This window comes from Ctenopharyngodon idella, chromosome 13 (genome assembly GCF_019924925.1).
Source record: "Ctenopharyngodon idella isolate HZGC_01 chromosome 13, HZGC01, whole genome shotgun sequence".
In the NCBI taxonomy this organism is placed as follows: Eukaryota; Metazoa; Chordata; class Actinopteri; order Cypriniformes; family Xenocyprididae; genus Ctenopharyngodon; species Ctenopharyngodon idella.
Window position 1 is genome coordinate 11174990 of NC_067232.1, and position 15011 is coordinate 11190000.

General features: G+C 37.0%; 1 protein-coding gene across 5 annotated transcripts in view; it reads right to left on the reverse strand.

Moving 5' to 3' along the window:
* The window catches only part of smap1 (small ArfGAP 1), a 119710-nt gene that overhangs the window by 39618 nt on the left and 65081 nt on the right, over window positions 1-15011 (reverse strand). The gene's annotated exons all lie outside the window — the stretch shown is intronic.

Below are 15011 nucleotides of genomic sequence, written 5' to 3' on the forward strand. Positions count from 1 at the left end.
TCACGCTTTCCAAATTGTTTTTGCAAAGGTCAAATGCAATGTTCAGCTTGCAGGGTCTGACGGTGTAAATGGGGAAGATGGGGGGGGGGGGGGGGGGGGGGGGGAGACCAACCCTTCGGCCACAGATGAGAAAAGAAGACTGAAGTGGTGCTCTGAAAACAGTTTTTCTTTCTCCTTTCTGTTTTTTTCCCCACTCCCACACAATGAAACAATGCCACACATAATCAAAGCACCCATAACTTCTCAGCAAGTTCATTAATAATAAAAGAAACATGAACCACCGGGCAGCAAATTACACTTTTACAGTCTCATATACAACCTGGATCTGTCGCGCACAGACGAACAGAGAAGTCTCAAACTCGTAGAGGTGTCCAAATAAACAGTGAGAAACGCATAAACTGAGTTTAATAGCAATTCTGAAGGTGAAGTGTGTGATTTCTGTGTCACCAGAGTCACCAAACAGAACTGTAATGAAATTGTGTTGATTGACTATGCACTAATGTTCATATTGTATTGCAAAACTCTTTTGCTGCTATTGAGGTGGGATACAGGTTTGGTGGTATGGGTTGGTTTAAGGGTTGGTTAAGGGGTAAGGGAAGGCTCAACAGTGTAATTATAGATGTAATTACAGAAATTAATCACAGCTGTAATTGCATGCAGGTATTTTTTAAAAATGAGAGCAATGTCAAAATATATGTACACAATAAGTGCATTGTATAAATGTCAGTGCGTTAAAGTTTAAGACACCTAATAAAAATTGTAATTACTTTAAATTTTAACAATCTAGATACTGATTCTTAAAACTGCAAGAATGATCTTTTACTCTATCCATGTGTCTGAATATGCCTACTTCCCAAAAAGCTGTAAGTGAAATTAGTATGTTCCAATTCATAGTATTCATAAAACAAAAGGTGAAAAGTAAACAGATGATGACGTACTACCTCTGGCAAGATTTCGAAATGTGCCATGGAAACTGACGTCAACCATGGGAAATGATGCCGTAGGTCACATGACAAAGACAACATGGTTAATGTAGTACATCTGTATTTCAATACTACACACATTCTTACTATATAGGACATACTTCTTTATAGTGAATTTAAAGGCACAATATGTAAGATTTTTGCAGTAAAATATCCAAAAAACACTAGACCAATATTATATATTTTGTTCAGTTGAGTACTTACAATATCCCAAATGTTTCCAACTATTTGTAAATTGTGAGAAAATTGCGATTTTAACCAGGGATATGGGATGTGTCCGGGAGTCACCTGTCAATGGCGTCATATCCGCGTTACCCTCGGTTTCCGTTTTTTTATTTTGTAGAAACCATGGAAACACCAAAGACGCTTTAATATATTACATGTTTTATTAGACAAGGGAACAACTGTTTGGTTACATTCATAGACAGAAAACGAATTACTGTTACATAGCTCAACACGTTTAGTCTTATTGTTTAAATCTAGTTTTCTTTTCTTTCTTTTTTTTCGAGTACCATGCTTTTACCATGCCTCAGAGAAAAACACTATTTTGTCAAGTACCTAACTTAGCATAATCAGATGCAGCTTTTTTTTTTATTAACAGTAATACAGCATTTTCTCCATCATTCAATACGTTTTAAAATTAATTTCATGCCATTTATCAACACAAGCCACCCAGCATTTATTAATATGATATTCTATTATTCGATTATCTAGTTTACTGCAGTGTGCAACGAGTGTCTCACAGCAGCCGCCGAGCGAACACACAGAGTAACATTATAATTCATCATTTTCAACACAGTCAAATGTATCTAATATGATTAACAGTGCTGTGTTACCTCATATGCTTGACCGGAAGAAGCGGAAGCAGCGACTGCGGCATAAAGTTCCGCCTTTGTTTTGAATAGGTGACCTCTAGCGGCAAAAAATCTACATATTGTAGCTTTAAAGAAAAATAGTACAACTAGTTTAGTCCAAATGTAGCCTAAATTACTCTGAGTCAGTCCTTTTAATGAACCAAAAGCCACACAAATTAATGAGTTTACCATTTGAATCAGTCTAATAAATACTTCACTGAATAAACTCAATGAATTTAATCTAAATCGAGTGGTTGGGAATCTGAATCTAAATCGAAATCAGATCAAATTGGAAAAAATACCCAGCCCTAGCCAGAAGTTGACATGTCAGATGTCTCAAACAAATACAGTAACACTTTAACGCTCTGTGGGAAGTCATCATACAAATTACTTATATCAGTCTCTGCACATTGAACAAGGACAGGAGAAAGCATTTCAACATTAAAAAAAATACACACTTCACATTTAATTTATGCAAAAAAACTAAACATTCTTGGCACAAATTTCACATTAGGCCGTGGGTCAGGAGGGAAAGAGATTTCATCAGGCATAGCCGGTGTTATGGGAGCTGACCCTATTCTAGGGTCTGCTGTGACGCAGACAGGCAGGCCACAGGCCCAGAGATCAATGCAAACACGTTTAAAGATGCTGTCAGACTTGGTTAATGATGGCTTATTAAAAGAGAGAAATGGTAGGAGATAGCGGTAGGAGGGGGTGAGAGAGAGACGGTGATACAATTAAAAGAAAAAAGGCTCTTAGAAGTTCCTCGTTTGCTTTCAGAAGAGGTGTTACATCTACTCGCCACTTTCAGATGCATTTTTTGATGCACTTTCCTCTGACTGTTCTCCAAAACTCATTTGCTCTTGCCACATCAAAGCAATCTGCGTTTTGCGCATAAGGCACCGTTAATAGATTTGAATGCAAGTTTTATTTTGTTCTTAATAAAAATACAACTAATCTCACTTTGCATAAAGTAATTGGATTTGCCGTTTTCACAGGTCTCGGTTCACGACACTCAGAAGGGGGTCTTTTCTGACAAAAACAAGAATCGTAACTACAGTAACATGCTTTTATGTTTGTGTTCAGATGTATTCAAATATGGCCATACAACATCCAAGTCAGGTTTCTGAGATCTTATCCTTCTCTTGCAGCCTCAAACAAACAGATGCATAAAGGCAACAGCCACCATCAACCGACCTTCCGCCGGCAATAAACTTTTAATTAAGACTTTTCATAAATGCTTATCTTCATCATGAAGAACTCCATAGGGCTTGAGAAATCCATAATTTCCTCAACCGAATGCCTAAAAGCTGCCGCAGATCTAATTATGATTCCCACCTAGCGCCTTCGTGCTTTCGTTACTCTGAAACTTCGCTAATATTCCGCCTCCAGTGGAAGCTTTAGAAATGAGGCTTCAAACCCACCAGGACAAAATGTTCTTTTATGACATCTTTGTGCTTCGGTTCTGCATCCGACACCTTTAATGAAGGTGGTGACTGTTTAAGTGGACACTAGTGGATTTTACGTGAGCTCTCATATGTGTAAAAATGCAAATGAATGCAACACAAATGCATCATACAAAAACACATTTTAGACAGAGTAAGCTGCGTGGGCTCCCTTGATGCCGATATATGCCTGGAAACAGTCTCAGATAATTCGCCGCTCTCCCGCTGCTCCAAATTCAGGCAATATTGATCAGACTCCCTGCGGCACTGCTATCGATCGGCTGTTTGCAGGTGTGTGTGCATGCGATTGCGTGTGGTGTGAAACTAAACTGGGTCCCTGCAGGGTGACTGAGCGGATGGTGGGGGAGGGCGATGTCTAGTTAAGGTGAAGAGTGTTGTTTGTCAGAGGACGCTGCTCATTTAGGGCGCCCTTCACTCTCTCGCTCTCATACACGTGGCTCTTGTCGCATTAAGGCTGCCAGCGGTGGGGGCTGGAGGCAGATGTGTTGTTGAAAGGCGGAGGAAGAGATGAAGGTGGTGCTGGGGGAAAGAGCCGTTTTAACACTATATTACAGGCTGTAGCGAGCAGCTTCTGGTTAAGTTGTCTGTGCATCAAGTATGCCAGTGTGGTAGTTAAAGGGATAGTTGACCCAAAAAAAAAAAAAAAAAAAAAAAAAAAAATGAAAACTGTCATCATTTATTCACCCTCATGTTGTTCCAAACCTGCACTGACTTTTTTTTCTTTAGTGGAACACAAAAGATATTTTGAAATATCGTTCCAAACTTGAATGCTTCTTTTTTTCTCTCTCTTTTGTAACACAAATGTCTCGTATTTTTGTCCATAGAATGAAAGTCAGTGGGGTCTAATGTTTTGATGAGGGTGTATAAATGATATAAAGAATATACATTTCTCAATTTTATTGGGTGAACTATCCCTTAAAGAAGAAAATGTCAAATTATGCAAATGTCAATATATGTTATTAAGTAACATATTAAACTAAACTAAATAATTACTATTTAAAAAAAACAAAAAAAAAAAAAAAAAAAAAAAAAACAGTATTTTGGTAGAAAGTTTAAGTGTAAGGAAATGGATTGTTACCACAAAAACCCCCTGCAAAATCTTGTATTAGTGATATTTCAGATAAAACCACCCCTTGAAAACAGTTGTGTACAATTTTTTTCAGGATTTTTTGATGAATAGAAAGTTCAAAAGAACAGCATTTATCTGAAATATAAGACTGGAGTAATGATGCTGAAAATTCAGCTTTGCAATCACAGAAATAAATTGCATTTTAAAATATATTCAAACAGAAGTTATTTCACAATATTACTGTTTTTGCTGTATTTTGGATCAAATAAATGAAGCCTTGGTGAGCAGAAGAGACTTCTTTTAAAAACATTAAAAAATCTAACCATTCAAAAACTCTTGACTGGTAGTGTATATGATTGGAATCTGATCTAAAATTATTGTTCAACTGTTCAGATCTGATTTGTGCGTCCTATGCTGCTCTTTTGTTTTCTGGAATATCTGCATTGGTTTCTATGGCAATGACGTTGGGTTGGTAGGCATCAGAGACGGGCACTCGAGTCGCATTCGAGTTGCATTTTAATGGACTTCAGACTTGACTCGACTCGACACAAAAGACTCGTGAATATTTTAAAAACAACAAGTCTTTTACCCTTAACCACTGATATAATAAATAAAGAATTTGTGTTGTGTTTGAATGGTTTTATAATATCTGCGTCACATACTTCCCTACGTGTCATAGAATTTGATTACGTATGTCTGTGTATTGCACGTAAACACCGAAATGTCATAAGAGTCCCATGAAACATGACGGGAGCCACCATGACATATGTTCTTTCGTTTGGGTTTATTAACACGTCAGATCGGCTAGATGCACAGAATGCGGGAAAATAATTAAAGACACCGGAACAACAACATAAAATTTTATGAGACATCGCATCCACAAAGGTTAGAAACAAAAAACAACAACTAGCCTTTAAACCTAGCACTACGTTTTATCAATCTTTTCATAGTATATGCAGCTTTTTGCTTTCTTAATGTGATAAATTTCTTAATTTTTTTCCATAAACACAGGCTAAATCTGATCAGATTTCAATCGGATATGCGCAAAAATCGGATTTGGACTGACAGTGTGAACATAGCCTTTAAGACAAGTAAAAAACAAATTAAATGTGGTTGATTGCTTTAGATTTTGGTCAGACAGTCTCTATAAATGGGCAGCTCTTTGCCAGAATAAGCTGCAATATGGACCACGCAAGACTCAGACACAAATGCATTGATTCTCAAAGAGTGGGTGAACAAAACAAGTTCTGTTCACAGAAACCAAATATTGAATACAAGACTAATGTCATTTTTCACAAATTTCAAATTCAGTATAAGGTTTAGACAAAAACAGCCTACATGGTCTAAAACGAATCAAGGAAATGAAGACAGGCCTTTCATAGCCTCATATCTCGGCTGTGGTATGGCTGTGTATGGTGTTATCTTGAGTTCTGTGTTATCATGTCTTCCTCTGATTTATGCTCCTGCAATACGCAGCGCACAGCGTGTGCTGACAAGCTCTGATCTATACGTTTACTGGCTCACACGTAGCTTGTTGACTAATATAGTACACTCCTTTCCAAGTCACACACTTGCCGCAGCCTCACAGGTAACACACACATCAGGGATGTAAAACCCTGGTTCTGTCTCTCTTATTTAACACATCCATTTAAGGTCTTGGAGTCTTTAATAATGAGCTGATGAGTTGAATCAGGTGTGTTTGATTAGAGAAACATCTCAGGGGCCGTTTACATGACACCGTTTTCAACTAAAAACTTAGATCTTAGCTCATCTGAATTTGGTCTTTTGTTCATCCCTTGTTTTCGGGTGTCCACTGTAGGTGGAAGGTCATTTAGTTTTAATGTTCCTAAATTATGGAATTCACTGCCCCTTACACTTCATATCATCTCATCTTTGTCTACTTTTTTTAGATTTGTGTGAAAGGGGATCGTTTTGACAACGTTGTCGTCTACACACGAAAAACGCAAAGGAACAATTTTTCTGTTTTTAGTGCATGTAAATGTGCAGTGCTGGGGGAATTTACTATTGAAAGTGAATACTTATATAGACTTTTTTGCTTCACAGAAGAAAAAAAAAAAAAAAGTTTAGAATAACATGAGGGTGAGTAAATGATGACAGAATTTTCATTTTTGGTGAACTACCCAGCATCTGTGGTGTGTGGTTGATAAGCACAGAAAATAATTTTGACTGTATTGGTTTCAGCTTAACATCTCATATATTCTAGAATGGGGTGTCCGATCCTGCTCCTGGAGGGCCAGTATCCTGCAGAGTTTAGCTACAACCACAATTAAACACACCTAAACCAAACCAGTCTAGAAACGTCCAGGCAGGTCTGTTGAGGCAAGTTGGATCAAAACTCTGCAGGACAGTGGCCAAGGGCTAGGTTTGGACACCCCTGTAAGCATAAGGAAAACATACCCAAGTTTAATATTAGATCCTTCAAAAAAAAATGATATAGTGCCCATATTTACATTACAATATGTCCATACTTTTTACACACCTTACACTCCAAACTCCCAAAAACTTGATCCAAAACATGTCTTTAACATAACTGGAAGCAGTGAGCACAGGGAAACACCCATGAATTAACAACACCTATACATAAAACAGAGGAACAACAGAATAAACTGCGTTTGTAACATGTGAATAAGATAAATCCTGAAGGTGCTGCAGGGTTCTCCCGTGTTCAAGGGTTTCCTCTAACCGCAAGTGATGTCTGTTGTGGCCACTGTCTGAATATGTTACACAACCACAAAGCCACAAAAATCACTTAAGTTTAAGAAGTCTTTCACTGTACAGTTATGAAACTGAGCTTGAATTAACTTGTCTGTGCATCTATGAAGCAATGGTTAAAGACAAACTCAAAATGGGCCCATTCTTAATAAATGTCTCTGGTCATAGTACCATTCATCACTTAAAAAAAGTTAGTTACATCTTTGTTCAAAATGTAATAACTTTCAGTATCTCAGAAAAACATTGTTCAAATATTTAAAAAATATAATTTAAGGAATAGGTAACAACATTGTAAAAAATAAGTAACAATGTAACAAAATACAAGTAACTAACAAATGCGATTTATTCCTGGCAAAGCATTACTCCAGTCTTCAGGGTCACATGATCCAGAAATAATTTTAATATGCTGATTAGGTGTTCAAGTAACATTATTTATTATTGTCAATGTTGAAAACAGTTGTGCTGCCTAATATTTTTGTGGAATATTTTTTCCTCAGGATACTTGGACAAATAAAAAGACCCAAAGAAAAGCATTTATATGAAATAGAAATGTTTTGAAAAGTCTGTCACTTTTGATCAATTTCATGTGCCCTTGCTGAATAAAAGTTACAAAAAACAAAATCTTATAACCCCAAACTTTTGAAGGGTAGTGCACCTGTTCAATTCCATAACCATTAGTTTATGAGCAATAATAGTAATAATGCTTTCCTTAGTAATTACAATAAACAATACCATATTCACAATCCAATCAAATACTATCGGATAATATTTTTTTGTTTTTTGTTGGCTATTCTGATTCACTTAGACATGTCATATTCATTGTAAAGGTGCTGTAAGCAATGTTAGCTGCTCCGCTATACTTCTGCTACCAAAATCCCTCAATAATCTCACTCTCCAAAGACATGTCAGCAAACCAGAATGCTTATCACACAAAGACTTCAACAAAAGCCAAGTGCTTTAAACAGCATCTGGTATCAGGGACAAATTCTATGTGCCACTTAAAATACTTGTAGCACATTTAAATGCATTGCAAATGTCATTGCACATACACTTAAAGTGCAAAGAGGGTCTTGTCAGGTCTAATTAAAGGTGTTAAGGTCCATTAATGCATGTATAGCGTATGTGTGTGCGTCCTTTGTGCAGAAAAAAACATCTTAAAAGCAGCACTCACTTTGCTGGGCCCGAGTGTGCCAACTTACAGCACCACAGCAATCACTGCATCTTCCACCTCCTGCAGGGCAACTCTCTTTCCTCCATCTCTGTTCTTTATTTCACTCCATATAAAATTCATCTCGTAATCTCCAGTGCCTCCGTAAATCTTTTTTTGTAATCGGTTTATTGTCTGATGCCATTCCTATCTCCTATATATATTTAAAATAAAGACTTTCTCTCACTTTCTCCCCCCTCGATTGGCTGTCCAAATCAGGGGACATTATTCCACCACCCATCAGGGACTCAACCGCTCTCCATTAACTGCAAGCTGCCGATACGGTCTAGCATCTGATGCGCACCTCCATCACAGTGGAAACTTCCTCTCCCATGGTGCACACTGATTAGCTGAGGTCTCGTGCACACAAACACGCTTGCATCTATGCGAAATCTGGAATGTATTCTACAGACATACATCTGTGTGGAGAAATCAGTATCATATATATCAATATATATATATATATATATATATATATTATTTAGCTCAATGTTTGTTTGTAAATAAGTGTACATTCAATCTGTTCATCATACAGTATAAAGCGATCGTGTCTCTTCAGAAAATTTGGATTCAACCACTCATATGGATTGAAACGTCAAAGTGGTAGTTGCGTAGCTGTCAATGGAGAGAACAGAACTGGCTCAGAACAGAAATGATGACAGAATTTTCATTTTTGGATGAACTAACCCTTTAAGTAGTTTTGCAATTTGCTTGTTTTGTTTCTCTGATTGGCGGACATTTCTTTGCAGAGCAAAGGGGTATGCATGGGTAATGTCATTTTTCCACAAATTAAGCTGAAATAATGCAGGCTGAAGGCTGTAACCAAAGCATTTACTATTGATTAACAACCTCAGAGATCACAGTAGGTCTGTCTTTAATGGTTTATAAGTTATCGTTAAAAATCTGTTCCCCTATCGAGAAAATTAATGGGATTTTTACTTGTGGACATTTATTGTTTGGGGATGTTTCGATCATTTTCCCACACAACTAAACAAAGATACTGATTAAAAGAAAGTGAGAGACAATGAAAAAAAAAAAAGAGAGAAACTGAACGATAAGGAGAAGAGAGAGACTCCAGACTAATGGAGGTTCATCGTGGGAGAACAAACCTCAGTCTGAGCTTAGTCAGTCTGATCTGAGGTCAGTTGTGCTCTATAAATAACAGACGACAGACGGGGAACAGTGGGCACAGCACAGGTGTGGAGGAAGCCTGGAGGAACAGAAGCTGTGTGTGCGTGTGTGTGTGTGTGTGTGTGTGTGTGTCCTCAAAACTGAGCATTTATTATGAGTCACAGAATTCTAAGTCAAAAGTCAACGTGAATTTGCAACATACAACCTATTTCACTTCCAAACTTTGACATCTTTCAAAGTAGGGCTGCACAATTAATTGAAATACAACTGAAATACATGGCGAAACTGCAAAGGCTGATTTAATAGAATAACTTAAATATCAGCGTTGAAGTGCAGCACTGTCATCGTTTACACTTGTAGCTCACGATCAGGTGTTTTCAGTGTCTCAGAGCGGCTCAGTTTGCAGTAAATACTGCTCCACATTCATCTCTGCATCTGCTCTGAGTTTGGGTCACTTACAACATGCATTTGGGAATGCAACATGCAACTATCTTCTAGGGGTGCAACGGTTCAGATTACTCACGGTTCGGTTTGTATCACGGTTTTAGGTTCACGGTTTCGGTACGGTTCGGTATGTGCTATGTTCAGGTAAAAAATTACTACTGTCAAATAAAAATAAAGAAAATAATAACAAATAATCAAACAGCACAAATAAATACAGTAAAGCAAAGATACAAATAAATAAAGCTTTTCAGGTTTTTCATGTATCCAGTTTTTTGAGGTACAGAAATTGAATAAAGTAGCTAATAAAATGTAAAACAACATTGCATGTAATCTTCACTGTATAAATTAAATAACAATCAATCATTATTAATTATTAAGTTACTATTCAGTCATGAGCAACGAGTGATTTCCTTGTCTTTTGTTATTTAATTAACATTAAAAAGCACATTCAGATAGCAGGAATGCAAGGGCTGCTGTCTCTTTAAGATATAATAGACGGATCTGTACACTGATACTGAACACATGCGTTCTTTCTCAAGTGTATAAGTTCACTTAAGACATAACCGACTATGCTTACTAGGATACTCGCCAAGACGGGCATGCTGACATAATTTTGAGTGAGTTTGTCCGTTCAAGCACAAGACTTGAAAGAGACCTCAATATTTGCGCGCTGTACACGCGCTTCCGCGTGCGCGCTTCGGATGAGTGTGCAAATTTTCTCACAGTGCGAGTTTAAGTTCTCTTTCGCACCTTGCACTCGAATGTTAAAATTGGCATGGCTTAAATGAGTTTAGTTTAAACGCAGATAGCAACGTGTGCTGGTTAGGTCTCACCTGCGCTCGTGCGCCATTAACACCCGGGTAATGACGGCGTAAATGTCTGGTCATATAGAGCATATGATACAGCACTCGAATTGAACAAAGTTTAAGGGAAGCCAGAATGCGTATCCATCAACAGAAACATACATTAACCTAACTGTTTGTCTATTTTATTTATTTTCTACAAACCATATTATAGATGCGTATGCGTCGTCAGATATGAGATGAACCACGGTGCAAGTGTGTGCTGAACCAAGTGGGCAGAACTGTACAGTTTGATTTTTTTTTTTTTTTTTTACAGAGAACCGTTTCACCCCTACTATCTTCCGAAACTTTTAATGAGAAGCGCTTAACTGGTTGTTGTCAACAAAAAAAGAAGTTTTAATGACTCCCTGCTGTTTTCTGACAAAGTAACAGTTTGTTGGTTTAACATTTGAAAATTAAGAAAGTAAGATAGCCATAAATATTAGTATCATAATCACAATTTTCATTATAAAGATCACAATTAGATTTTTTTCCCCAAACTGTGCAGCTGGAAAATGGGACTTATCCATTGGGAATAGATTTATCATGGTGACATCAGCTAAAATGACAAGTCATTTATTTAATATGCACAAAATGATTTTTTGTACAATGATAACAGAAGCAGGCATTAAAAAAGTAAATGTAGTCAATTTAGATTTCATGTTGACTTTCAAAGGCTTTGTGCATGTGGTCTGGGAGGCAGAAATCCCTCAGTGCCCATCTTTGATAAAACCACTGGTGAAGTCACAGAGCCATAGTATCTATTATAGTTATTCACCAGAAACACACAAGAACACTTCCTCTAACACACACACACACACACACACACACACACACACACTCACACTCACACAGGCCTTTAGGCAGAGTGGACAGTGAATCCTGAAATCCCATTCCCTGCATGAGCGGCCCAGTGAGAATCTCTCTCTCTCTTGCACACACACACACACACACTCAATCTCACACCAACCGTCAGTCTCGCGCCCTGCACCAGCACACCTTTTTCGTCTTTTATCTCCTCTTCCTCTCCTCCGTCTCCCCCTTCCTTTCAATACCACCTCTCTCTCATCTCCCTCGATACTTCCCTCTCTCTCTTTCTCATTTCCTATCCTTTTGTTCTGTCTTCCTCTCTCTCTCTATCTCCATCTTTCCCAAACCTCATTTCTCTCGCCATCTCCCTCATCGCCTCTCCCTTCTCAATCTTTTCTGTATCCCCAAACCAGAAACCCATCTCCCTGTGTGTGTGTGGTATAAGCACAGGCCCAAGGTCATTGTTAGCCTAGATTAGGCAGGAAGCGCAGAGAGGAACGGCCATTATCATGTGACCGACTTTCTTATTATTTGGTGTCCTCAGGCTGGAGAGTGAATCAGCATCTACGGTTCCGACGCAGACTATGAGTGGGAAATGAAGAGAGAGGAGAGAGACAAGTGAGGTTGCGCCGAGGCGGTTTTAGACAGAATGACTCAACGTTTTGATGAGGTAACAAGGAAGCGAGACCAAACTCATGAAGAAAACATTTAAATTTACTCCAGTTCTCTGTTTGGCTGTGATTCGGCTGTAGGCAGTCATTACAACAGCACGACTGCTAGTGTGATATTGCTTTTATGGAACAGTTCAATAAACAAGTAATTACTATCAACTAATTTGGCTGGTTAGTTTTTTATATTTTGTTTCTGCTAAAAAAAGTTTAAAAATAAACTTTTGTATGATTTAAGATACATGGGAGTTTAGAAGCGACAGTCTATCTCAGTTTCTCTCAACCTGGAAAATGTCTGTTCCTAACAGAACTCAATTAAATTCGGCAGGATTCTGTCAGAGCTGTGGTATCTCTGTTTATGTTTTTCAGCATTTCATGCTGAGTGCCACATATCAAGAAGCAAGTTAAACAACTCAACTTTTAAAAGCATGTCTTGTGACAACTGTGTTTTTGTTCGATTTCGTTGCTCTCCATCCAGCTTTTATCAAAGCAAAAATGCATCCTGTGTGAACCGATAAAACTCGAGCCCAAGAGGACTAGAGATTCTGTTCAAGCAGGGATCAAGCAATTTTCATATATAACTTTGTGTCAGTATCAGGTCTGTAGTTAAAAAATAAATAAATACATAGTTATTATAAACATTTTATGTTTTTATTTTGACATATTTGGACTGACACAATGGGAGATGAAATAATACAATTTGGATAAAATAAGTAAAACTGTGGAAACACTTTACAATAAGGTTTAATTCGTTAACATTGTTAGTTCATGAAACCTAATGCATTACAAATAAAATTCTGGTTAATGTTAACTTATGAATGTGTGACCCGTGCTGGCAAAATTAGTCGCAATGAGCAAATTTTCAAAAATGAGTTATTGCCATTTTCTCTGTTTGAAAATCACATTTCATTTGTTCAGATTCATGCTATCGGGAATTCACTAGTATGAATATTCCCAAAGTTGGAATGTTTGGCTTTGAAACAATACCAAACTTGTGCTGAGGGAAGCGCCAGTCGTCAAGAAGCGAGCAGAAAAAAAACAGCATTTTTCATGGACAAATAAAAGGTACTCCTCTCAGAAAATGAACAAATAAAGATACCTTTAGATGTTTAATTGCTATTTGGAGCATTGGGATCGCTAGAGGAGGGTTTAATGAACTCATTTTCAACCAAAATTGACATTTTTCACTTGTTTTGCCTGTAGCTTGTAATTAGCCTATGCGCATTCCGACTCATTTTGCTAGCATGGGTCACATATTTCTGTAACGTTTTTCTACATTTGTTCATAACATTGATACATTTTAGTTTATACAACTTGAAATGTTAAAAATTATATTATATATATATATATATATATATATATATATATATATATATATATATGCAGAAATGAAAAATAACTTACTGAAAAATATTGTTCATTGTTATTTCATGTTAGGTATGGCATTAGCTAATGTTAATATATAGAACCTTGTTGTAAAGTGTTACCAAAACTGTATAACACAAAAGACACTACAGTTCAAATGTTTGTGGTCAGAAAGATTTTTTTTTTTTTTTTTTTTTTAAAGAAACTAATGCTTTTTTCAGAACAGATGCATTAAATTAATCAAAAGTGACAGTAAAGACTTATTTTCTATATCAATAAACGTTATTCTTTTGAGCTTTCAACAAAAACATTAACCAGCACAACTGTTTTCAACATTGATGATAATAATAACTGTTTCTTGAGCAGCAAATCAGCATATTAGAATGTTTCCTGAAGGATCATGTGATATTGAAGACTGGAGTAATGATGCTGAAAATTCAGCTTTGCCATTACAGGAATAAACTACATTTTAAAATATATTCAAATTTAAAATAATTCTTTTAAATTGTAATAATATTTTACAACATTACTATTTTTACTCTATTTTAGATCAAATAAATTCAGCCTTTAAAATTCTTACTGACCCCAAACTTTTTAATGGTAGTGTACATGAAGAAAGAGAGAGCGAGAGATAGAGAGAAAGGAGATGTGCATCACACTGGTTAATGCCAGGCCTTGAGCTTTAAATATCTCATCTGCATTAATTATGCATTTTACCTCACAAAGACTACAAAGGAAAAATATCACCTGCTGGCACTACACATATGCTTATCAAGAGCACAGACCACACACACACACACACACACACACACACACACACACACACACACACACACACACACACACACACACACACAAATGTAAACACGAAACACTCATACACCCTTGTACCAGTGAGATGCACGTGTGTATCTTCATTAAGTGCAGTGATCAGGGTCATACCTCTTGCACAAAAGCAACTATTCAATTAAACACACGCATAATGCTGACAGCAGCTTTTGCTTTATTAGCATGTAAAAGCAGCTGAACTCATTGCTCTATGAGATCTCACTTGTTCACCTGGTAACTGATCTGCCATCTATGACACGTACGAATATGCCACTCCCCTTTGGCACCTCAGTACGTGGCTCCTGGGAGTAGGCGATGTGTGCTGTATATTCTTTGTTGGCTGGTGTTGCCCACAAAAAAAAAACAAAAAAACATAATATTTCACAATTTTACTGTATTTTTGAACAAATATATGAACTGAAGCCTTTGTGAGCATAAAAGACTTCTTTCAAAAACATTTTTAAAAAATCCTACCGACCCCAAACTTTTGAACGGTAGAAAATGTAAACACAAATATGCATAATTTTTATACTAAAGATACTCCTATTAGTCACTGGCTAATTTTTACCCGATGTTTCCTGTTTTCAAACAAACTGCACACACATACTTGC